The sequence below is a fragment of the Balaenoptera physalus genome, assembly GCF_965194825.1.
Source record: "Balaenoptera physalus genome assembly, contig: HAP1_SCAFFOLD_1372, whole genome shotgun sequence".
Classification (NCBI taxonomy): domain Eukaryota; kingdom Metazoa; phylum Chordata; class Mammalia; order Artiodactyla; family Balaenopteridae; genus Balaenoptera; species Balaenoptera physalus.
The window spans coordinates 106317-130912 of NW_028125424.1; the positions used below are offsets into that span (position 1 = coordinate 106317).

General features: G+C 47.7%; 1 long non-coding RNA gene across 1 annotated transcript; it reads left to right on the forward strand.

The window, feature by feature from the left end:
* The first annotated feature begins 397 nt into the window (after positions 1 to 397).
* Positions 398 to 23866, forward strand: LOC309653882. The gene is made up of 3 exons (XR_014259589.1): positions 398 to 862; positions 4310 to 4358; positions 23749 to 23866. It is a non-coding gene; the product is annotated as an uncharacterized lncRNA (long non-coding RNA).
* The last annotated feature ends 730 nt before the right edge of the window (positions 23867 to 24596 follow it).

The following is a 24596-nucleotide window of genomic DNA, read 5'->3' on the forward strand; positions in this document are numbered from 1 at the left end:
CCAACTTGGAACTGGAAGCACAATGTTTCTTTCCAGAAAACTCATTTTCTTCTCTGAGCCATGCCGGCAGTAACTCAAAGCACCGTAACAACAGTGCTTTTCTGGTAGCTTCGAGACTGCATGAGTGGAGCTTTCAAAATGGGAAAGCAAGATGTGTGTCTCAGTCTCACATTTACAGATTGACACGCAGCATAAGGACATGTTGATGTTAACAAGTCAAAAGAGATTCACGATACCCAGTGGGGCTTTCCCTGATTCAACTTTTTTCTACGACAGCTTATCTGACTGCAGCAAAGTGCCTAAACAAAGGATGCGTGAGGGAGACAGCTGCCTGTGCTTCTTCCAAAGACCTGCAGTGTTACACCAAGAACAGTGCTTAAATTGTACGTGGATGCAAGCCGACCACCTCCTTGAGGATGCGTGACTCTAAGTGTAAAAGGTGAAAAGGGATTCGAAGTAGAGTGTTTTTCTCAATAGAGTTCAGCTAGGGGAATGAGGTTACATCCATTGCATGGAGGACAGTCTAGAAGTGTGTTCCTGAATCCTGTGTAGAGCTGCGGTCATCTGGCTCTCCCAGGGAGGAGTGCAGTGTGTTGCCTTTCTCTAGCCAACACTGAGGTGTTCCAAAAGGCCTACGGGGCAGAAGTTGCTTAGCTGGCCCTGAGCTTCTTGGCTCTACTCAGTATACTGGTACTGAAACGGTTTCTAAAGAAAGGTCCTTAGGAGTCTTGAAAAGCTTACTACGGTAAAAGTAAAGCAGAACAGTGAAGAAGGCCTCATGGAGCTGCTCCATGCCTCCCGTTCGGCAAGGCAAATCAGGGCCTTCCTTCGAGGCTAGGGCTCACGTTGACTTTGACTTTAGGTGTAGAGCAGAGCAGGGTGAGCTTCCAACGAGGAACTGGAAGCACAAGATTTCTTATGGGATAACTCAATATCTTCTCAGAAACATGCCGGCAGTGACTACAACTCTGGCAACAGCAATGCTTTTCAGGTATATTCGAGGCCACATGAACGGAGCTTTCATAATGGGCAAACAGGCCTTGTGCCATCAGTCTCCAATTTCTAGGTTGACACGCAGCATACTCGCTGAACCAGGGCTTCCTGGCTCTAGGCAATTTTCTGATATCGAAAAGGGTGCTGAAGAAGGGTCTTTAGGAGTCTTGGAAAGCTTACTACCGTTAAACAAAAGCAGAACAGCGTTGAAAGCCTCAGGGAACTGCTGCATGACTCCCGTTTTGGAAGGATATTCAGGGCCTTACATAGAGGCGAGCGCTCCCTTGATTTTAACGTTAGTTACAGTGCAGAGCAAGGGGAGTTTCCAACTAGGTACTGGAAGCACAAGGTTTCTTATGGGAAAACTCAATATCTTATCCGAACTATGCATGCAGTGACTAAAACACCGGCAACAACAAAGCCTTTCAAGAATCTTCGAGGCCGCATAAACGGTGCTTTCATAATGGGCAAACAAGCCTTGTGCCATCAGTCTTCAATATGTAAGTTGATACGCAGCACTCACGCAGGACGAAAGCTGCCTGGCTCTAGGCAGTTTTCTGAAACCGAAACAGGTGCTGAAACAAGGTCTCTAGGAGTATTCGAAAGCATACTGCCGTAAAACTAAAGCAGAACAGCGTTGAAGTCCTCATGGAGATGCTGCATGCCTCCCGTTTTGTAAGGATATTCAGGGCCTTACTTCGAGGCAAGTGCTCCCCTTGACATTCACTTTAGTTATAGAGAAGAGCAGGGTGAGCTTCCAACTAGGAACTGGAAACAGAAGGTTTCTTTCACGAAAACTCATTTTCTTAGCAGAAGCAGGCAGGCAGTGACTAAATCCCCTGCAACAACAATGCTTTTCAGGTATCTTCAAGGCCGCATGAATGGAACTTTCCTATTGGCAAAACAAGCCTTGTGCCATCAGTCTCCAATTTCTAGGTTAACACGCAGCATACACGGAGGACCAGAGCTTCCTGGCTCTATGCAGTGTACTGTTACGGAATCGGGTGCTATAGCAGGTCACTAAGCGTCTTGAAAATCTTACGACCGTGAAACTGAAGCAGAACAGTGAAGAAGGCCTCATGGAGCTGTTCCACGCCTCCCGTTTGGCAAGGCCAAAAAGGGCCTTCCTTCGAGGCCAGGGCTCACGTTGACTTTCACTTTAGGTATAGAGCAGAGCAGGGTGAGCTTCCAAATAGGAACTGGAAGCACAAGGTTTCTTACCAGAAAACTCAATATCTTCTCAGAACCATGCCGGCCGTGACTAAAACCCGGGCAACCACAATGCTTTTCAGGTATATTCGAGGCCGCATGAACGGAGCTTTCAGAATGGGCAAACAAGCATTGTGCCATCAGTCTCCAATTTGTAAGTTCATATGTGGCATACACGCAGGACCAAAACTTCCTGGCTCTAGGCAGTTTTCTGACACCCAAACGGGTGCTGAAGCAAGGTCTCTAGGAGTCTTGGAAAGCTTACTACCTTTAAACTAAAGCAAAGCAGCGTTCAAGGCCTCATGAAGCTGCTGCATACCTCCCGTTTTGTAAGGATATTCAGGGCCTTACATCGAGGCTAGTGCTCCCCTTGACTTTCATTTAGTTATGGAGCAGAGCAGGGTGAGATTCCAACTAGGAACTAGAAGCACAAAGTTTCTTTCAGGAAAACTCATTTTCTTCGCAGAAGCAGGCAGGCAGTGACTAAATCCCCGGCAACAACAATGCTATTCAGGTATTTTCGAGGCCGCATGAACGGAGCTTTCCTAATGGGAAAACAAGCCTTGTGCCATCAGTCTCCAATTTCTATGTTGACACGCAGCATACACGGAGGACAGAGCTTCCTGGTTCTATGCACTGTTCTGTTACCGAAAGAGGTGTTGAAGTAAGGCTCCTAGGAGTCTTGGAAAGCTTACTAACGTTAAACTAAAGCAGAACAGCGTTGAAGGCCTCAAGGAGCTACTGCATGCTTCCCGTTTTGTAAGGATATTCAGGGCCTTACATCGAGGGTAGTGCTCCCCTTGACTTTCACTTTAGTTATACAGCAGAGTAGGGTTAGCTTCCAACTAGGAACTGGAAGCACAAGGTTTTTTCGGGAAAAGTCATTTTCTTAGCAGAAGCAGGCAGGCAGTGACTAAATCCCCGGCAACAACAATGCTATTCAGATATCTTCGAGGCCGCATGAACGGAGCTTTCCTATTGGCAAAACAAGCCTTGTGCCATCAGTCTCCAATTTCTAGGTTGACACGCAGCATACACGGAGGACCAGAGCTTCCTTCCTCTATGCAGTGTTCTGTTACCGAAACGGGTGTTGAAGTAATGTTCCTAGGAGTCTTGGAAAGTTACTACCGTTAAACTAAATCAGAACAGCGTTGAAGGCCTCAAGGAGCTCTTGCATGCCCCCCGTTTTGTAAGGATATTCAGGGCCTTACATCGAGGCTAGTGGTCCCCTTGACTTTCACTTTAGTTAAAGAGAGGAGCAGGGTGAGCTTCCAACTAGAAACTGGAAACAGATGGTTTCTTTCAGGAAAACTCATTTTCTTAGCAGAAGCAGGCAGGCAGTGACTAAATCCCCGGCAACAACAATGCTTTTCATGTATCTTCAAGGCCACATGAATGGAACTTTCCTATTGGCAAAACAAGCCTTGTGCCGTCAGTCTCCAATTTCTAGGTTAACACGCAGCATACACGGAGGACCAGAGCTTCCTGGCTCTATGCAGTGTACTTTTACGGAATCGGGTGCTGTAGCAGGTCCCTAAGCGTCTTGAAAATCTTACGACCGTGAAACTGAAGCAGAACAGTGAAGAAGGCCTCATGGAGCTGTTCCACGCCTCCCGTTTGGCAAGGCAAAAAAGGGCCTTCCTTCTAGGTCAGGGCTCACTTTGACTTTCACTTTACGAACAGAGCAGAGCAGGGTGAGCTTCCAAATAAGAACTGGAAGCACAAGGTTTCTTTCAGGAAATCTCATTTTATTTGCAGAAGCAGGCAGGCAGTGACTAAAACCCCGGCAACAACAATGCTTTTCAGGTATCTTCGAGGCCGCATGAACGGAGCTTTCCTAATGGGAAAACAAGCCTTGTGCCATCAGTCTCCAATTTCTAGGTTGACACGCAGCATACACGGAGGACCAGAGCTTCCTTGCTCTATGAAGTGTACTGTTACGGAAACGGGTGCTGTAGCAGGTCCCTAAGCGTCTTGAAAATCTTACGACCGTGAAACTGAAGCAGAACATGAAGAAGGCCTCATGGAGCTGCTCCACGCCTCTCGTTTGGCAAGGCAAATCCGGCCCTTCCTTCGAGGCCAGGGCTCACGTTGACTTTCACTTTAGGTATAGAGCAGAGCAGGGTGAGCTTCCAACTAGGAACTGGAAGCACAAGGTTTCTCTCAGGAAAACTCATTTTCTTTGCAGAAACAGGCAGGCAATGACTAACCCCGGCAAAAACAATGCTTTCTAGGTATCTTCGAGGCTGCATGAACGGAGCTTTCCTATTGGCAAAACAAGCCTTGTGCCATCAGTCTCCAATTTCTAGGTGGACACGCAGAATACACGGAGGACCAGAGCTTCCTGGCTCTATGCAGTGTTGTGTTACCGAAACGGGTGTTGAAATAAGGTTCCTAAGAGTCTTGGAAAACTTACTATCGTTAAACTAAAGCAGAACAGCGTTGAAGTCCTCAAGGAGCTGCTGCATGCCTCCCGTTTTGTAAGGATATTCAGGGCCTTACATCGAGGCTAGTGCTCCCCTTGACTTTCACTTTAGTTAAAGAGCAGAGCAGGGTGAGCTTCCAACTAGGAACTGGAAGCACAAGGTTTCTTTCGGGAAAACTCATTTTCGTAGCAGAAGCAGGCAGGCAGTGACTAAATCCCCGGCAACAACAATGCTTTTCAGGTATCTTCGAGGCCGCATGAACGGAGGTTTCCTAATGAGAAAACAAGCCTTGTGCCATCAGTCTCCAATTTCTAGGTTAACACGCAGCATACACGGAGGACGAGAGCTTCCTGGCTGTATGCAGTGTACTGTTACCGAAAGGGATGCTGTAGCAGGTCCCTAAGAGTCTTGAAAAGCTTACGACCGTTAAACTGAAGCAGAACAGTTAAGAAGGCCTCATGGAGCTGCTCCACGCCTCCCGTTTGGCAAGGCAAAAAAGGGCCTTCCTTCTAGGCAAGGGCTCACGTTGACTTTCACTTTAGGTATAGAGCAGAGCAGGGTGAGCTTCCAACTAGGAACTAGAAGCACAAGGTTTCTTTCAGGAAAACTCATTTTATTTGCAGAAGCAGGCAGGCAGTGACTTAATCCCTGGCAACAATGCTTTTCAGGTAGCTTCGAAGCCGCAAGAACGGAGCTTTCCTATTGGCAAAACAAGCCTTGTGCCATCAGTATCCAATTTCTAGGTTGACACGCAGCATACACGCAGGACCAGAGCTTCCTGGCTCTATGCAGTGTACTGTTACCGAAATGGTGCTGTAGCAGGTCCCTAAGAGTCTCGAGAAGATTACGACCGTGAAACTGAAGCAGAACAGTGAAGAAGGCCTCATGGAGCTGTTCCACGCCTCCCATTTGGCAAGGCAAATCAGGGCCTTCCTTCGAGGCCAGGCCTCACGTTGACTTTCGCTTTAGGTATAGAGCAGAGCAGGGTGAGCTTCCAATTAGCAACTGGAAGCACAAGGTTTCTTACCGGAAAACTCAATATCTTCTCAGAACCATGCCGGCAGTGACTAAAACCCTGGCAACAACAATGCTTTTCAGGTATATTCGAGGCCGCATGAACGGAACTTTCAGAATGGGCAAACAAGCCTTGTGCCATCAGTCTCCAATTTGTAAGTTGATATGCAGCAGACACGCAGGACCAAATCTTCCTGGCTCTAAGCAGTTTTCTGATACCAAAACGGGTGCTGAAGCAAGGTCTCTATGAGTCTTTGAAAGCTTACTACCGTTAAACTAAAGCAGAATAGCGTTGAAGTCCTCATGGAGCTGCTGCATACCTCCCGCGTTGTGAGGATAAACAGGTCATTACATCGAGGCTAGTGCTCCCCTTGACTTTCATTTATTTATGAAGAAGAGCAGGGTGAGCTTCCAACTAGGAACAGGAAGCATAAGGTTTCTTTCAGGAAAACTCATTTTCTTCGCAGAAGCAGGCAGGCAGTGACTAAATCACCGGCAACAACAATGCTATTCAGGTATTTTCTTGGCCGCATGAACGGAGCTTTCCTAATGGCTAAAGAAGCCTTGTGCCATCAGTCTCCAATTTCTAGGTTGACAAGCAGCATACACGGAAGACCAGAGCTTCCTGGTTTTATGCACAGTTCTGTTACCGAAACGGTTAAGTAAGGTTCCTAGGAGTCCTGGAAAGCTTACTAACGTTAAACTAAAGCAGAACAGCGTTGAAGGCCTCAAGGAGCTGCTGCATGCCTCCCGTTTTGTAAGGATATTCAGGGCCTTACATCGAGGCTAGAGCTCCCCTTGACTTTCACTTTAGTTATACAGCAGAGTAGGGTGAGCTTCCAAATAGGAACTGGAAGCACAAGGTTTCTTTCAGGAAAACTCATTTTCTTTGCAGAAGCAGGCAGGCAGTGACTAAATCCCTGGCAACAACAATGCTTTTCAGGTATCTTCGAGGCCGCATGAACGGAGCTTTCCTATTGGCAAAGCAAGCCTTGTGCCATCAGTTTCCTAATTTCTAGGTTGACACGTAGCATACACGGAGGACGAGAGCTTCCTGGCTCTATGCAGTGTACAGTTACCGAAAAGGGTGCTGTAGCAGGTCCCTAAGAGTCTTGAGAAGCTTACGACCGTGAAACTGAAGCAGAACAGTGAAGAAGGCCTCATGGAGCTGTTCCACGCCTCCCGTTTGGCAGGGCCAAAAAGGGCCTTCCTTCGAGGCCAGGGCTCACGTTGACTTTCACTTTAGGTATAGAGCAGAGCAGGGTGAGCTTCCAAATAGGAACTGGAAGCACAAGGTTTCTAACCGGAAAACTCAATATCTTCTCAGAACCATGCCGGCAGTGACTAAAACTCGGGCAACAACAATGCTTTTCAGGTATATTCGAGGCCGCATGAACGGAGCTTTCAGAATGGGCAAACAAGCCTTGTGCCATCAGTCTCCAATTTGTAAGTTCATATGCGGCACACACGCAGGACCAAAGCTTCCTGGCTCTAGGCAGTTTTCTGACACCCAAACGGGTGCTGAAGCAAGGTCTCTAGGAGTCTTGGAAAGCTTACTACCGTTAAACTAAAGCAGAACAGCGTTCAAGGCGTCATGAAGCTGCTGCATACCTCCCGTTTTGTAAGGATATTCAGGGCCTTACATCGAGGCTAGTGGTCCCCTTGACTTTCACTGTTGTTATACAGCAGAGTAGGGTGAGCTTCCAAATAGGAACTGGAAGTACAAGGTTTCTTTCAGGAAAACTCATTTTCTTAGCAGAAGCAGGCAGGCAGTGACTAAATCCCCGGCAACAACAATGCTATTCAGGTATCTTCGAGGCCGCATGAACGGAGCTTTCCTATTGGCAAAACAAGCCTTGTGCCATCAGTCTCCAATTTCTAGGTTGACACGCAGCATACACGGAGGACCAGAGCTTCCTTGCTCTATGCAGTGTTCTGTTACCGAAACGGGTGTTGAAGTAATGTTCCTAGGAGTCTTGGTAAGTTACAACCGTTAAACTAAAGCAGAACAGCGTTGAAGGCCTCAAGGAGCTCTTGCATACCTCCCGTTTTGTAAGGATATTCAGGGCCCTACATTGAGGCTAGTGGTCCCCTTGACTTTCACTTTAGTTAAAGAGAGGAGCAGGGTGAGCTTCCAACTAGGAACTGGAAACAGAAAGTTTCTTTCGGGAAAACTCATTTTCTTAGAAGAAGCAGGCAGGCAGTTACTAAATCCCCGGCAACAACAATGCTTTTCAGGTATCTTCAAGGCGGCATGAATGGAACTTTCCTATTGGCAAACAAGCCTTGTGCCATCAGTCTCCAATTTCTAGGTTGACACGGAGCATACACGGAGGACAGAGCTTCCTGGTTCTATGCACTGTTCTGTTACCGAAACGGGTGTTGAAGTAAGGTTCCTAGGAGTCTTGGAAAGCTTACTAACGTTAAACTAAAGCAGAACAGCGTTGAAGGCCTCAAGGAGCTGCTGCATGCTTCCCGTTTTGTAAGGATATTCAGGGCCTTACATCGAGGCTAGTGCTCCCCTTGACTTTCACTTTAGTTATACAGGAGAGTAGGGTTAGCTTCCAACTAGGAACTGGAAGCACAAGGTTTCCTTCAGGAAAACTCATTTATTCGCAGAAGCAGGCAGGCAGTGACTAAATCCCCGGCAACAACAATGCTTTTCAGGTATCTTCGAGGCGGTATGAACGGAGCTTTCCTATTGGCAAAACAAGCCTTGTGCCATCAGTCTCCAATTTCTAGTTTGACACGCAGCATACACGGAGGACCAGAGCTTCCTTGCTCTATGCAGTGTTCTGTTATCGAAACGGGTGTTGAAGTCATGTTCCTAGGAGTCTTGGAAAGTTACTACCGTTAAAGTAAAGCAGAACAGCGTTGAAGGCCTCAAGGAGCTCTTACATGCTTCCCGTTTTGTAAGGATATTCAGGGCCTTACATCGAGGCTAGTGGTCCCCTTGACTTTCACTTTAGTTAAAGAGAGGAGCAGGGTGAGCTTCCAACTAGGAACTGGAAACAGAAGGTTTCTTTCAGGAAAACTCATTTTCTTAGCAGAAGCAGGCAGGCAGTGACTAAATCCCCGGCAACAACAATGCTTTTCAGGTATCTTCAAGGCCAGATGAATGGAACATTCCTGTTGGCAAAACAAGCCTTGTGCCATCAGTCTCCAATTTCTAGGTTAACACGCAGCATACACGGAGGACCAGAGCTTCCTGGCTCTATGAAGTGTACTGTTACGGAAACGGGTGCTGTAGCAGGTCCCTAAGCGTCTTGAAAATCTTACGACCGTGAAACTGAAGCAGGACAGTGGAGAAGGCCTCATGGAGCTGCTCCACGCCTCCCGTTTGGCAAGGCAAAAAAGGGCCTTCCTTCTAGGTCAGGGCTCACTTTGACTTTCACTTTAGGAACAGAGCAGAGCAGGGTGAGCTTCCAAATAGGAACTGGAAGCACAAGGTTTCTTTCAGGAAAACTCATTTTCTTTGCAGAAGCAGGCAGGCAGTGACTAAAACCCGGGCAACAACAATGCTTTTCAGGTATATTCGAGGCCGCATGAACGGAGCTTTCAGAATGGGCAAACAAGCCTTGTGCCATCAGTCTGCAATTTGTAAGTTCATATGCGGCATACACGCAGGACCAATGCTTCCTGGCTCTAGGCAGTTTTCTGACACCCAAACGGGTGCTGAAGCAAGGTCTCTAGGAATCTTGGAAAGCTTACTACCGTTAAACTAAAGCAGAACAGCGTTCAAGGCGTCATGAAGCTGCTGCATACCTCCCGTTTTGTAAGGATATTCAGGGCCTTACATTGAGGCTACTGCTCCCCTTGACTTTCATTTAGTTATGGAGCAGAGCAGGGTGACCTTCGAACTAGGAACTGGAAGCACAAGGTTTCTTTCAGGAAAACTCATTTATTCGCAGAAGCAGGCAAGCAGTGACTAAATCCCCGGCAAAAACAATGCTATTGAGGTATCTTCGAGGCCGCATGAACGGAGCTTTCCTAATGGCTAAACAAGCCTTGTGCCATCAGTCTCCAATTTCCAGGTTGACACGCAGCATACACGGAGGACCAGAGCTTCCTTGCTCTATGCAATGTTCTGTTACCGAAACGGGTGTTGAAGTAATGTTCCTAGGAGTCTTGGAAAGCTACTACCGTTAAAATAAAGCATAACAGCGTTGAAAGCCTCAAGGAGCTCTTGCATACCTCCCGTTTTGTAAGGATATTCAGGGACTTACATCGAGGCTAGTGGTCCCCTTGACTTTCACTTTAGTTAAAGAGTGGAGCAGGGTGAGCTTCCAACTAGGAACTGGAAACACAAGGTTTCTTTCAGGAAAACTCATTTTCTTAGCAGAAGCAGGCAGGCAGTGACTAAATCCCCGGCAACAACAATGCTTTTCAGGTATCTTCAAGGCCGTATGAATGGAACTTTCCTATTGGCAAAACAAGCCTTGTGCCATCAGTCTCCAATTTCTAGGTTAACACGCAGCATACACGGAGGACCAGAGCTTCCTGGCTCTATGCAGTGTACTGTTACGGAAACGGGTGCTGTAGCAGGTCCCTAAGCGTCTTGAAAATCTTACGACCGTGAAACTGAAGCAGAACAGTGAAGAAGGCCTCATGGAGATGCTACACGCCTCCCGTTTGGCAAGGCAAAAAAGGGCCTTCCTTCTAGGTCAGGGCTCACGTTGACTTTCACTTTAGGAACAGAGCAGAGCAGGGTGAGCTTCCAAATAGGAACTGGAAGCACAAGGTTTCTTACCGGAAAACTCAATATCTTCTCAGAACCATGCCGGCAGTGACTAAAACCCGGGCAACAACAATGCTTTTCAGGTATCTTCGAGGCCGCATGAACGGAGCTTTCCTAATGGGAAAAGAAGCCTTGTACCATCAGTCTCCAATTTCTAGGTTGACACGCAGCATACACGGAGGACCACAGCTTCCTGGCTCTATGCAGTGTACTGTTACCGAAACGGGTGCTGTAGCAGGGCCCTAAGAGTCTTGAAAAGCTTACGACCGTGAAACTGAAGCAGAGCACTGAAGAAGGCCTCATCGAGCTGCTCCACGCCTCTCGTTTGGCAAAGCAAATCAGGGCTTTCCTTCGAGGCCAGCGCTCACGTTGACTTTCACTTTAGTTAAAGAGAGGAGCAGGGTGAGCTTCCAACTAGGAACTGGAAAGAGAAGGTTTCTTTCGGGAAAATTCATTTTCTTAGCAGAAGTAGGCAGGCAGTGACTAAATCCCCGGCAACAACTATGCTTTTTAGGTATATTCGAGGCCGCATAAACGGAGATTTCAGAATGGGCAAACAAGCTTTGTGCCATCACTCTCCAATTTGTAAGTTCATATGCGGCATACACGCAGGACCAAAGCTTCCTGGCTCTAGGCAGTTTTCTGACACCCAAACGGGTGCTGAAGCAAGGTCTCTAGGCGTCTTGGAAAGCTTACTACCGTTAAACTAAAGGAGAACAGCGTTCAAGGCCTCATGAAGCTGCTGCATACCTCCCGTTTTGTAAGGATATTCAGGGCCTTACATCGAGGCTAGTGCTCCCGTTGACTTTCATTTAGTTATGGAGCAGAGCAGGGTGAGCTTCCAACTAGGAACTGGAAGCACAAGGTTTCTTTCAGGAAAACTCATTGTCTTCGCAGAAGCAGGCTGGCAGTGACTAAATCCCCGGCAACAACAATGCTATTCAGGTATTTTCGAGGCCGCATGAACGGAGCTTTCCTAATGGCTAAACAAGCCTTGTGCCATCAGTCTCCAATTTCTAGGTTGACACGCAGCATACACGGAGGACCAGAGCTTCCTGGTTCTATGCACTGTTCTCTTACCGAAACAGGTGTTGAAGTAAGGTTCCTAGGAGTCCTGGAAAGCTTACTAACGTTAAACTAAAGCAGAACAGCGTTGAAGGTCTCAAGGAGCTGCTGCATGCTTCCCTTTTTGTAAGGATATTCAGGGCCTTACATCGAGGCTAGTGCTCCCCTTGACTTTCACTTTAGTTATACAGCAGAGTAGGGTGAGCTTCCAACTAGGAACTGGAAGCACAAGGTTTCCTTCAGGAAAACTCATTTTCTTAGCAGAAGCAGGGAGGCAGTGACTAAATCCCTGGCAACAACAATGCTTTTCAGGTATCTTCGAGGCCGCATGAACGGAGCTTTCCTATTGGCAAAGCAAGCCTTGTGCCATCAGTTTCCTAATTTCTAGGTTGACACGCAGCATACACGGAGGACCAGAGCTTCCTGGCTCTATGCAGTGTACAGTTACCGAAAAGGGTGCTGTAGCAGGTCCCTAAGAGTCTTGAGAAGCTTACGACCGTGAAACTGAAGCAGAACAGTGAAGAAGGCTTCATGGAGCTGTTCCACGGCTCCCGTTTGGCAAGGCCAAAAAGGGCCTTCCTTCGAGGCCAGGGCTCACGTTGACTATCACTTTAGGTATAGAGCAGAGCAGGGTGAGCTTCCAAATAGGAACTGGAAGCACAAGGTTTCTTACTGGAAAACTCAATATCTTCTCAGAACCATGCCGGCAGTGACTAAAACCCGGGCAACAACAATGCTTTTCAGGTATATTCGAGGCCGCATGAACGGAGCTTTCAGAATGGGCAAACAAGCCTTGTGCCATCAGTCTCCAATTTGTAAGTTCATATGCGGCATACACGCAGGACCAATGCTTCCTGGCTCTAGGCAGTTTTCTGACACCCAAACGGGTGCTGAAGCAAGGTCTCTAGGAATCTTGGAAAGCTTACTACCGTTAAACTAAAGCAGAACAGCGTTCAAGGCGTCATGAAGCTGCTGCATACCTCCCGTTTTGTAAGGATATTCAGGGCCTTACATTGAGGCTACTGCTCCCCTTGACTTTCATTTAGTTATGGAGCAGAGCAGGGTGACCTTCGAACTAGGAACTGGAAGCACAAGGTTTCTTTCAGGAAAACTCTTTTATTCGCAGAAGCAGGCAAGCAGTGACTAAATCCCCGGCAAAAACAATGTTATTGAGGTATCTTCGAGGCCGCATGAACGGAGCTTTCCTAATGGCTAAACAAGCCTTGTGCCATCAGTCTCCAATTTCTAGGTTGACACGCAGTATACACGGAGGTCCAGAGCTTCCTTGCTCTATGCAGTGTTCTGTTACCGAAACGGGTGTTGAAGTAATGTTCCTAGGAGTCTTGGAAAGCTACTACCGTTAAAATAAAGCAGAACAGCGTTGAAAGCCTCAAGGAGCTCTTGCATACCTCCCGTTTTGTAAGGATATTCAGGGACTTACATCGAGGCTAGTGGTCCCCTTGACTTTCACTTTAGTTAAAGAGTGGAGCAGGGTGAGCTTCCAAGTAGGAACTGGAAACACAAGGTTTCTTTCAGGAAAACTCATTTTCTTCGCAGAAGCAGGCAGGCAGTGACTAAATCCCCGGCAACAACAATGCTTTTCATGTATCTTCAAGGCCGTATGAATGGAACTTTCCTATTGGCAAAACAAGCCTTGTGCCATCAGTCTCCAATTTCTAGGTTAACACGCAGCATACACGGAGGACCAGAGCTTCCTGGCTCTATGCAGTGTACTGTTACGGAAACGGGTGCTGTAGCAGGTCCCTAAGCGTCTTGAAAATCTTACGACCGTGAAACTGAAGCAGAACAGTGAAGAAAGCCTCATGGAGATGCTACACGCCTCCCGTTTGGCAAGGCAAAAAAGGGCCTTCCTTCTAGGTCAGGGCTCACTTTGACTTTCACTTTAGGAACAGTGCAGAGCAGGGTGAGCTTCCAAATAGGAACTGGAAGCACAAGGTTTCTTACCGGAAAACTCAATATCTTCTCAGAACCATGCCGGCAGTTACTAAAACCCGGGCAACAACAATGCTTTTCAGGTATCTTCGAGGCCGCATGAACGGAGCTTTCCTAATGGGAAAACAAGCCTTGTGCCATCAGTCTCCAATTTCTAGATTGACACGCAGCATACACGGAGGACCAGAGCTTCCTGGCTCTATGCAGTGTACTGTTACCGAAACGGGTGCTGTAGCAAGTTCCTAAGAGTCTTTAAAAGCTTACGATCGTGAAACTGAAGCAGAACAGTGAAGAAGGCCTCATGGAGCTGCTCCACGCCTCTCGTTTGGCAAGGCAAATCAGGGCCTTCCTTCGAGGCCAGGGCTCACGTTGACTTTCACTTTAGTTAAAGAGAGGAGCAGGGTGAGCTTCCAACTAGGAACTGGAAACAGAAGGTTTCTTTCGGGAAAATTCATTTTCTTAGCAGAAGTAGGCAGGCAGTGACTAAATCCCCGGCAACATCTATGCTTTTTAGGTATATTCGAGGCCGCATGAACGGAGCTTTCAGAATGGGCAAACAAGCCTTGTGCCATCAGTCTCCAATTTGTAAGTTCATATGCGGCATACACGCAGGACCAAAGCTTCCTGGCTCTAGGCAGTTTTCTAACACCCAAACGGGTGCTGAAGCAAGGTCTCTAGGAGTCTTGGAAAGCTTACTACCGTTAAACTAAAGCAGAACAGCGTTCAAGACCTCATGAAGCTGCTGCATACCTCCCGTTTTGTAAGGATATTCAGGGCCTTACATCGAGGCTAGTGCTCCCCTTGACTTTCATTTAGTAACGGTGCAGAGCAGGGTGAGCTTCCAACTAGGAACTGGAAGCACAAGGTTTCTTTCAGGGAAACTCATTGTGTAGGCAGAAGCAGGCAGGCAGTGACTAAATCCCCGGCAACAACCATGCTATTCAGGTATTTTCGAAGCCGCATGAACGGAGATTTCCTAATGGCTAAACAAGCCTTGTGCCATCAGTCTCCAATTTCTAGGTTGACACGCAGCATACACGGAGGACCAGAGCTTCCTGGTTCTATGCACTGTTCTGTTACCGAAACGGGTGTTGAAGTAAGGTTCCTAGGAGTCTTGGAAAGCTTACTAACGTTAAACTAAAGCAGAACAGCATTGAAGGCCTCAAGGAGCTGCTGCATGCTTCCCGTTTTGTAAGGATATTCAGGACCTTACATCGAGGCTAGTGCTCCCCTTGACTTTCACTTTAGTTATACAGCAGAGTAGGGTGAGCTTCTAACTAGGAACTGGAAGCACAAGGTTTCTTTCGGAAAAACTCATTTTCTTAGCAGAAGCAGGCAGGCAGTGACTAAATCCCCGGCAACAACAATGCTTTTCAGGTATCTCCAAGGCCGCGTGAATGGAACTTTCCTATTGGCAAAACAAGCCTTGTGCCATCAGTCTCCAATTTCTAGGTTAACACGCAGCATACACGGAGGACCAGAGCTTCTTGGCTCTATGTAGTGTACTGTTACGGAAACGGGTGCTATAGCAGGTCCCTAAGCGTCTTGAAAATCTTACGACCGTGAAACTGAAGCAGAACAGTGAAGAAGGCCTCATGGAGCTGCTCCACGTCTCCCGTTTGGCAAGACAAAAAAGGGCCTTCCTTCTAGGTCAGGGCTCACTTTGACTTTCACTTTAGGAACATAGCAGAGCAGGCTGAGCTTCCAAATAGGAACTGGAAGCACAAGGTTTCTTTCAGGAAAACTCATTTTCTTTGCAGAAGCAGGCAGGCAGTGACTAAATCCCCGGCAACAACAATGCTTTTCAGGTATCTTCGAGGCCGCATGAACGGAGCTTTCCTAATGGGAAAACAAGCCTTGTGCCATCAGTCTCCAATTTCTAGGTTGACACGCAGCATACACGGAGGACCAGAGCTTCCTGGCTCTTTGCAGTGAACTGTTACCGAAACGGGTGCTGTAGCACGTCCCTAAGCGTCTTGAAAATCTTACGACCGTGAAACTGAAGCAGAACAGTGAAGAAGGTCTCATGGAGCTGTTCCACGCCTCCCGTTTGGCAAGGCAAAAAAGGGCCTTCCTTCTAGGTCCGGGCTCACTTTGACTTTCACTTTAGGAACAGAGCAGAGCAGGGTGAGCTTCCAAATAGGAACTGGAAGCACAAGGTTTCTTTCAGGAAAACTCATTTTCTTTGCAGAAGCAGGCAGGCAGTGACTAAATCCCTGGCAACAACAATGCTTTTCAGGTATCTTAGAGGCCGCATGAACGGAGCTTTCCTATTGGCAAAACAAGCCTTGTGCCATCAGTTTCCTAATTTCTAGGTTGACACACAGCATACTCGGAGGACCAGAGCTTCCTGGCTCTATGCAGTGTACTGTTACCGAAACGGGTGCTGTAGCAGGTCCCTAAGAGTCTTGAAAAGCTTACGACCGTGAAACTGAAGCAGAACAGTTAAGAAGGCCTCATGGAGCTGCTCCACTCCTCTCGTTTGGCAAGGCAAATCAGGGCCTTCCTTCGAGGACAGGGCTCACGTTGACTTTCACTTTAGGTATAGAGCAAAGCAGGGTGAGCTTCCAAATAGGAACTGGAAGCACAAGGTTTCTTACCGGAAAACTCAATATCTTCTCAGAACCATGCCAGCAGTGACTAAAACCCGGGCAACAACAATGCTTTTCAGGTATATTCGAGGCTGCATGAACGGAGCTTTCAGAATGGGCAAACAAGCCTTGTGCCATCAGTCTCCAATTTGTAAGTTCATATGCGGCATACACGCAGGACCAAAGCTTCCTGGCTCTAGGCAGTTTTCTGACACCCAAACGGGTGCTGAAGCAAGGTCTCTAGGAGTCTTGGAAAGCTTACTACCGTTAAACTAAAACAGAACAGCGTTCAAGGCCTCATGAAGCTGCTGCATACCTCCCGTTTTGTAAGGATATTCAGGGCCTTACATCGAGGCTAGTGGTCCCCTTGACTTTCACTTTAGTTAAAGAGAGGAGCAGGGTGAGCTTCCCACTAGGAAATGGAAACAGAAGGTTTCTTTCAGGAAAACTCATTTTCTTAGCAGAAGCAGGCAGGCAGTGACTAAATCCCCGGCAACAACAATGCTTTTCAGGTATTTTCAAGGCCGCATGAATGGAACTTTCCTATTGGCAAAACAAGCCTTGTGCCATCAGTCTCCAATTTCTAGGTTGACACGCAGCATACACGGAGGACCAGAGCTTCCTGGCTCTATGCAGTGTACTGTTACCGAAACGGGGGCTGTAGCAGGTCCCTAAGAGTCTTGAGAAGCTTACGACCGTGAAACTGAAGCAGAACAGTGAAGAAGGCCTCATGGAGCTGTTCCACGCCTCCCGTTTGGCAAGGCCAAAAAGTGCCTTCCTTCTAGGTCAGGGCTCACTTTGACTTTCACTTTAGGAACAGAGCAGAGCAGGGTGAGCTTCCAAGTAGGAACTGGAAGCACAAGGTTTCTTTCAGGAAAATTCATTTTCTTTGCAGAAGCAGGCAGGCAGTGACTAAATCCCTGGCAACAACAATGCTTTTCAGGTATCTTCGAGGCCGCATGAGCGGAGCTTTCCTATTGGCAAAACAAGCCTTGTGCCATCAGTTTCCTAATTTCTAGGTTGACACACAGCATACTCGGAGGACCAGAGCTTCCTGGCTCTATGCAGTGTACTGTTACCGAAACGGTGGCTGTAGCAGGTCCCTAAGAGTCTTGAGAAACTTACGACCGTGAAACTGAAGCAGAACAGTGAAGAAGGCCTCATGGAGCTGTTCCACGCCTCCCGTTTTCCAAGGCCAAAAAGGGCCTTCCATCAAGTCCAGGGCTCACGTTGACTTTCACTTTAGGTATAGAGCAGAGCAGGGTGAACTTCCAAATAGGAAATGGAAGCCCAAGGTTTCTTACCGGAAAACTCAATATCTTCTCAGAACCATGCCGGCAGTGACTAAAACCTGGGCAACAACAATGCTTTTCAGGTATATTCGAGGCCGCATGAACGGAGCTTTCAGAATGGGCAAACAAGCCTTGTGCCATCAGTCTCCAATTTGTAAGTTCATATGCGGCATACAGGCAGGACCAAAGCTTCCTGGCTCTAGGCAGTTTTCTGACACCCAAACGTGTGCGGAAGCAAGGTCTCTAGGAAACTTGGAAAGCTTACTACCGTTAAACTAAAGCAGAACAGCGTTCAAGGCGTCATGAAGCTGCTGCATACATCCCGTTTTGTAAGGATATTCAGGGCCTTACATTGAGGCTACTGCTCCCCTTGACTTTCATTTAGTTATGGAGCAGAGCAGGGCGAGCTTCCAACTAGGAACTGGAAGCACAAGGTTTCTTTCAGGAAAACTCATTTATTCGCAGAAGCAGGTACGCAGTGACTAAATCCCCGGCAAAAACAATGCTATTGAGGTATCTTCGAGGCCGCATGAACGGAGCTTTCCTAATGGCTAAACAAGCCTTGTGCCATCAGTCTCTAATTTCTAGGTTGACACGCAGCACACATGGAGGACCAGAGCTTCCTGGCTCTATGCAGTGTACTGTTACGGAAAGGGGTGCTGTAGCAAGGCCCTAAGAGTCTTGTAAAGCTTACGACCGAGAAACTGAAGCAGAGCAGTGAAGAAGGCCTCATGGAGCTGCTCCACGCCTCTCGTTTGGCAAGGCAATTCAGGGCCTTCCTTCGAGGCCAGGGCTCACGTTGACTTTCACTTTAGGTATAGAGCAGAGCAGGGTGAGCTTCCAAATAGGAACTGGAAGCACAAGGTTTCTTAGCGGAAAACTCAATATCTTCTCAGAACCATGCCGGCAGTGACTAAAACGCGGGCAACAACAATGCTTTTCAGGTTTATTCGAGGCCGCATGAACAGAGCTTTCAGAATGGGCAAACAAGCCTTGTGCCATCAGTCTCCAATTTGTAAGTTCATATGCGGCATACACGCAGGACCAAAGCTTCCTGCTTCTAGGCAGTATTCTGATACCGAAACGGGTGCTGAAGCTAGGTCTCTAGGCGTCTTGGAAAGCTTACTACCGTTAAACTAAAGCAGAACAGCGTTCAAGGCCTCATGAAGCTGCTGAAACCTCCCGTTTTGTAAGGATATTCAGGGACTTACATCGAGGCTAGTGCTCCCCTTGACTTTCACTTTAGTTATACAGCAGAGTAGGGTGATCTTCCAACTAGGAACTGGAAGCACAAGGTTTCTTTCGGGAAAACTCATTTTCTTAGCAGAAGCAGGCAGGGAGTGACTAAATCCCCGGCAACAACAATGCTTTCAGGTATCTTCGAGGCCGCATGAACGGAGCTTTCCTAATGGGAAAACAAGCCTTGTGCCATCAGTCTCCAATTTCTAGATTGACACGCAGCATACACGGAGGATCAGAGCTTCCTGGCTCTATGCAGTGTACTGTTACCGAAACGGGTGCTGTAGCAAGTCCCTAAGAGTCTTTAAAAGCTTACGATCGTGAAACTGAAACAGAACAGTGAAGAAGGCCTCATGGAGCTGCTCCACGCCTCTCGTTTGGCAAGGCATATCAGGGCCTTCCTTCGAGGCCAGGGCTCACGTTGACTTTCACTTTAGTTAAAGAGAGGAGCAGGGTGAGCTTCCAACTAGGAACTGGAAACAGAAGGTTTCTTTCGGGAAAATTCATTTTCTTAGCAGAAGTAGGCAGGCAGTGACTAAATCCCCGGCAACAACTATGCTTTTTAGGTATATTCGAGGCCGCATAAACGGAGCTTTCAGAATGGGCAAACAAGCTTTGTGCCATCACTCTCCAATTTGTAAGTTCATATGCGGCATACACGCAGGACCAAAGCTTCCTGGCTCTAGGCAGTTTTCTGACACCCAAACGGGTGCTGAAGCAAGGTCTCTAGGAGTCTTGGAAAGCTTAGTACAGTTAAACTAAAGCAGAACACCTTTCAAGGCCTCATGAAGCTGCTGCATACCTCCCGTTTTGTAAGGATATTCAGGGCCTTACATCGAGGCTAGTGCTCCCCTTGACTTTCACTTAGTTATGGAACAGAGAAGGGTGAGCTTCCAACTAGGAACTGGAAGCACAAGGTTTCCTTCAGGAAAACTCATTTATTCGCAGAAGCAGGCAGGCAGTGACTAAATCCCCGGCAACAACAATGCTATTCAGGTATCTTCGAGGCCGCATGAACGGAGCTTTCTTAATGGGAAAACAAGCCTTGTGCCATCAGTCTTCAATTTCTAGGTTGACACGCAGCATACACGGAGGACCAGAGCTTCCTTGCTCTATGCAGTGTTCTGTTACCGAAACGGGTGTTGAAGTCATGTTCCTAGGAGACTTGGAAAGTTACTACCGTTAAACTAAAGCAGAACAGCGTTGAAGGCCTCAAGGAGCTCTTGCATGCCTCCCGTTTTGTAAGGATATTCAGGGCCTTACATCGAGGCTAGTGGTCCCCTTGACTTTCACTTTAGTTAAAGAGAGGAGCAGGGTGAGCTTCCCACTAGGAAATGGAAACAGAAGGTTTCTTTCAGGAAAACTCATTTTCTTAGCAGAAGCAGGCAGGCAGTGACTAAATCCCCGGCAACAACAATGCTTTTCAGGTATTTTCGAGGCCGCATGAATGGAACTTTCCTATTGGCAAAACAATCCTTGTGCCATCAGTCTCCAATTTCTAGGTTGACACGCAGCATACACGGAGGACCAGAGCTTCCTGGCTCTATGCAGTGTACTGTTACCGAAACGGGGGCTGTAGCAGGTCCCTAAGAGTCTTGAGAAGCTTACGACCGTGAAACTGAAGCAGAACACTGAAGAAGGCCTCATGGAGCTGCTCCACGCCTCCCGTTTGGCAAGGCAAAAAAGGGCCTTCCTTCTAGGTCAGGGCTCACTTTGACTTTCACTTTAGGAACAGAGCAGAGCAGGGTGAGCTTCCAAATAGGACCTGGAAGCACAAGGTTTCTTTCAGGAAAACTCATTTTCTTTGCAGAAGCAGGCAGGCAGTGACTAAATCCCCGGCAACAACAATGCTTTTCAGGTATCTTCGAGGCCGCATGAACGGAGCTTTCCTATTAGCAAAACAAGCCTTGTGCCATCAGTTTCCTAATTTCTAGGTTGACAGGCAGCATACACGGAGGACCAGAGCTTCCTGGCTCTATGCAGTGTACTGTTACCGAAACGGGTGCTGTAGCAGGTCCCTAAGAGTCTTGAGAAGCTTACCACCGTGAAACTGAAGCAGAACAGTGAAGAAAGCCTCATGGAGCTGTTCCACGCCTCCCGTTTGGCAAGTTCAAAAAGGGCCTTCCTTCGAGGCCAGGGCTCACGTTGACTTTCACTTTAGGTATAGAGCAGAGCAGGGTGAGCTTCCAAATAGGAACTGGAAGCACAAGGTTTCTTACCGGAAAACTCAATATCTTCTCAGAACCATGCCGGCAGTGACTAAAACCCGGGCAACAACAATGCTTTTCAGGTATATTTGAGGCCGCATGAACGGAGCTTTCAGAATGGGCAAACAAGCCTTGTGCCATCAGTCTCCAATTTGTAAGCTGATACGCAGCAGACACGCAGGACCAAAGCTTCCTGGCTCTAGGCAGTTTTCTGGCACCCAAACGGGTGCTGAAGCAAGGTCTCTATGAATCTTGGAAAGCTTACTACCGTTAAACTAAAGCAGAACAGCGTTCAAGGCCTCATGAAGCTGCTGCATACCTCCCGTTTTGTAAGGATATTCAGGGCCTTACATCGAGGCTAGTGCTCCCCTTGACATTCATTTAGTTATGGAGCAGAGCAGGGTGAGCTTCCAACTAGGAACTGGAAGCACAATGTTTCTTTCAGGAAAACTCATTTTCTTCGCAGAAGCACGCAGGCATTGACTAAATCCCCGGCAACAACAATGCTATTCAGGTATCTTCGAGGCCGCATGAACGGAGCTTTCCTATTGGCAAAACAAGCCTTGTGCCATCAGTTTCCTAATTTCTAGGTTGACAGGCAGCATACACGGAAGACCAGAGCTTCCTGGCTCTATGCAGTGTACTGTTACCGAAACGAGTGCTGTAGCAGGTCCCTAAGAGTCTTGAGAAGCTTAAGACCGTGAAACTGAAGCAGAACAGTGAAGAAGGCCTCATGGAGCTGTTCCACGCCTCCCGTTTGGCAAGGCCAAAAAGGGCCTTCCATCCATTCCAGGGCTCACGTTGACTTTCACTTTAGGTATAGAGCAGAGCAGGGTGAACTTCCAAATAGGAAATGGAAGCCCAAGGTTTCTTACCGGAAAACTCAATATCTTCTCAGAACCATGCCGGCAGTGACTAAAACCCTGGCAACAACTATGCTTTTCAGGTATATTCGAGGCCGTATGAACGGAGCTTTCAGAATGGGCAAACAAGCCTTGTGCCATCAGTCTCCAATTTGTAAGTTCATATGCGGCATACACACAGGACCAAAGCTTCCTGGCTCTAGGCAGTTTTCTGGCACCCAAACGGATGCTGAAGCAAGGTCTCTAGGAATCTTGGAAAGCTTACTACCGTTAAACTAAAGCAGAACAGCGTTCAAGGCGTCATGAAGCTGCTGCATACCTCCCGTTTTGTAAGGATATTCAGGGCCTTACATCGAGGCTAGTGCTCCCTTTGACTTTCATTTAGTTATGGAGCAATGCAGGGTGAGTTTCCAACTAGGAACTGGAAGCACAAGGTTTCTTTCAGGAAAACTCATTTTCTTAGCAGAAGCAGGCAGGCAGTGACTAAATCCCCGGCAACAACAATGCTTTTCAGGTATCTTCGAGGCCACATGAACGGAGCTTTCCTAATGGGATAAGAAGCCTTGTGCCATCAGTCTCCAATTTCTAGGTTGACACGCAGCATACACGGAGGACCAGAGCTTCCTGGCTCTATGCAGTGTTCTGTTACCGAAACGGGTGCTGTAGCAGGTCCCTAAGAGTCTTGAAAAGCTTACGATTGTGAAACTGAAGCAGAACAGTGAAGAAGGCCTCATTGAGCTGTTCCACGCCTCTCGTTTGGCAAGGCAAATCAGGGCCTTCCATCGAGGCCAGGGCTCACGTTGACTTTCACTTTAGGTATAGAACAGAGCAGGGTGAGCTTCCATATAGGAACTGAAAGCACAAGGTTTGTTACAGAAAAACTCAATATCTTCTCAGAACCATGCTGGCAGTGACTAAAACCCTGGCAACAACAAAGCTTTTCAGATATATTCGAGGCCGCATGAACGGAGCTTTCAGAATGGGTAAACAAGCCTTGTACCATCAGTGTCCAATTTGTAAGCTGATACGAAGCAGACACGCAGGACCAAACCTTCCTGGCTCTAGGCAGTTTTCTGATACCGAAACGGGTGCTGAAGCCAGGTCTCTAGGAGTCTTGGAAAGCTTACTACCGTTAAACTAAATCAGAACAGCGTTCAAGGCCTCATGGAGCTGCTGAATACCTCCCGTTTTGTAACGATATTCAGGGCCTTACATCGAGGCTAGTGCACCCATTGACTGTCATTTAGTTATGGAGCAGAGCAGGGTGAGCTTCCAACTAGGAACTGGAAGCAAATGGTTTCTTTCAGAAAAAGTCATTTATTCGCAGAAGCAGGCAGGCAGTGACTAAATCCGCGGCAACAACAATGCTATTGAGGTATCTTCGAGGCCGCATGAACGGAGATTTCCTAATGGCTAAACAAGACTTGTGCCATCAGTCTCCAATTTCTAGGTTGACACGCAGCATACACGGAGGACCAGAGCTTCCTTGCTCTCTGCAGTGTTCTGTTACCGAAACGGGTGTTGAAGTAAGGCTCCTAGGAGTCTTGGAAAGCTTACTAACGTTTAACTAAAGCAGAACAGCGTTGAAGGCCTCAAGGAGCTGCTGCATGCTTCCCGTTTTGTAAGGATATTCAGGGCCTTACATCGAGGCTAGTGGTCCCCTTGACTTTCACTTTAGTTAAAGAGAGGAGCAGGGTGAGCTTCCCACTAGGAAATGGAAACAGAAGGTTTCTTTCAGGAAAACTCATTTTCTTAGCAGAAGCAGGCAGGCAGTGACTAAATCCCCGGCAACAACAATGCTTTTCAGGTATCTTCAAGGCCGCATGAATGGAACTTTCCTATTGGCAAAACAAGCCTTGTGCCATCAGTCTCCAATTTCTAGGTTAACACGCAGCATACACGGAGGACCAGAGCTTCCTGGCTCTATGCAGTGTACTGTTACTGAAACGGGTGCTGTAGCAGGTCCCTAAGAGTCTTGAGAAGCTTACGACCGTGAAACTGAAGCAGAACAGTGAAGAAGGCCTCATGGAGCTGTTCCACGCCTCCCGTTTGGCAAGGCCAAAAAGGGCCTTCCTTCGAGGCCAGGGCTCACGTTGACTTTCACTTTAGGTATAGAGCAGAGCAGGGTGAGCTTCCAAATAGGAACTGGAAGCACAAGGTTTCTTACGGGAAAACTCAATATCTTCCCAGAACCATGCCGGCAGTGACTAAAACCCTGGCAACAACAATGCTTTTCCGGTATATTGAAGGCCGCATGAACGGAGCTTTCAGAATGGGCAAACAAGCCTTGTGCCATCAGTCTCCAATTAGTAAGTTCATATGCGGCATACAAGCAGGACCAAAGCTTCCTGACTCTAGGCAGTTTTCTGACACCCAAACGGGTGCTGAAGCAAGGTCTCTAGGAGTCTTGGAAAGCTTACTACCGTTAAACTAAAGCAGAACAGCGTTCAAGGCGTCATGAAGCTGCTGCATTCCTCCCGTTTTGTAAGGATATTCAGGGCCTTACATCGAGGCTAGTGCTCCCCTTGACTTTCATTTAGTTATGGAGCACAGCAGGGTGAGCTTCCAACTAGGAACTGGAAGCACAAGGTTTCTTTCAGGGAAACTCATTGTCTAGGCAGAAGCAGGCAGGCAGTGACTAAATCCCCGGCAACAACAATGCTTTTCAGGTATCTTCAAGGCCAGATGAATGGAACTTTCCTATTGGCAAAACAAGCCTTGTGCCATCAGTCTCCAATTTCTAGGTTAACACGCAGCATACACGGAGGACCAGATCTTCCTGGCTCTATGCAGTGTACTGTTACGGAAACGGGTGCTGTAGCACGTCCTTAAGCGTCTTGAAAATCTTACGACCGTGAAACTGAAGCAGAACAGTGAAGAAGGCCTCATGGAGCTGCTGCACGCCTCCCGTTTGGCAAGGCAAAAAAGGGCCTTTCTTCTAGGTCAGGGCTCACTTTGACTTTCACTTTAGGAACAGAGCAGAGCAGGGTGAGCTTCCAAATAGGA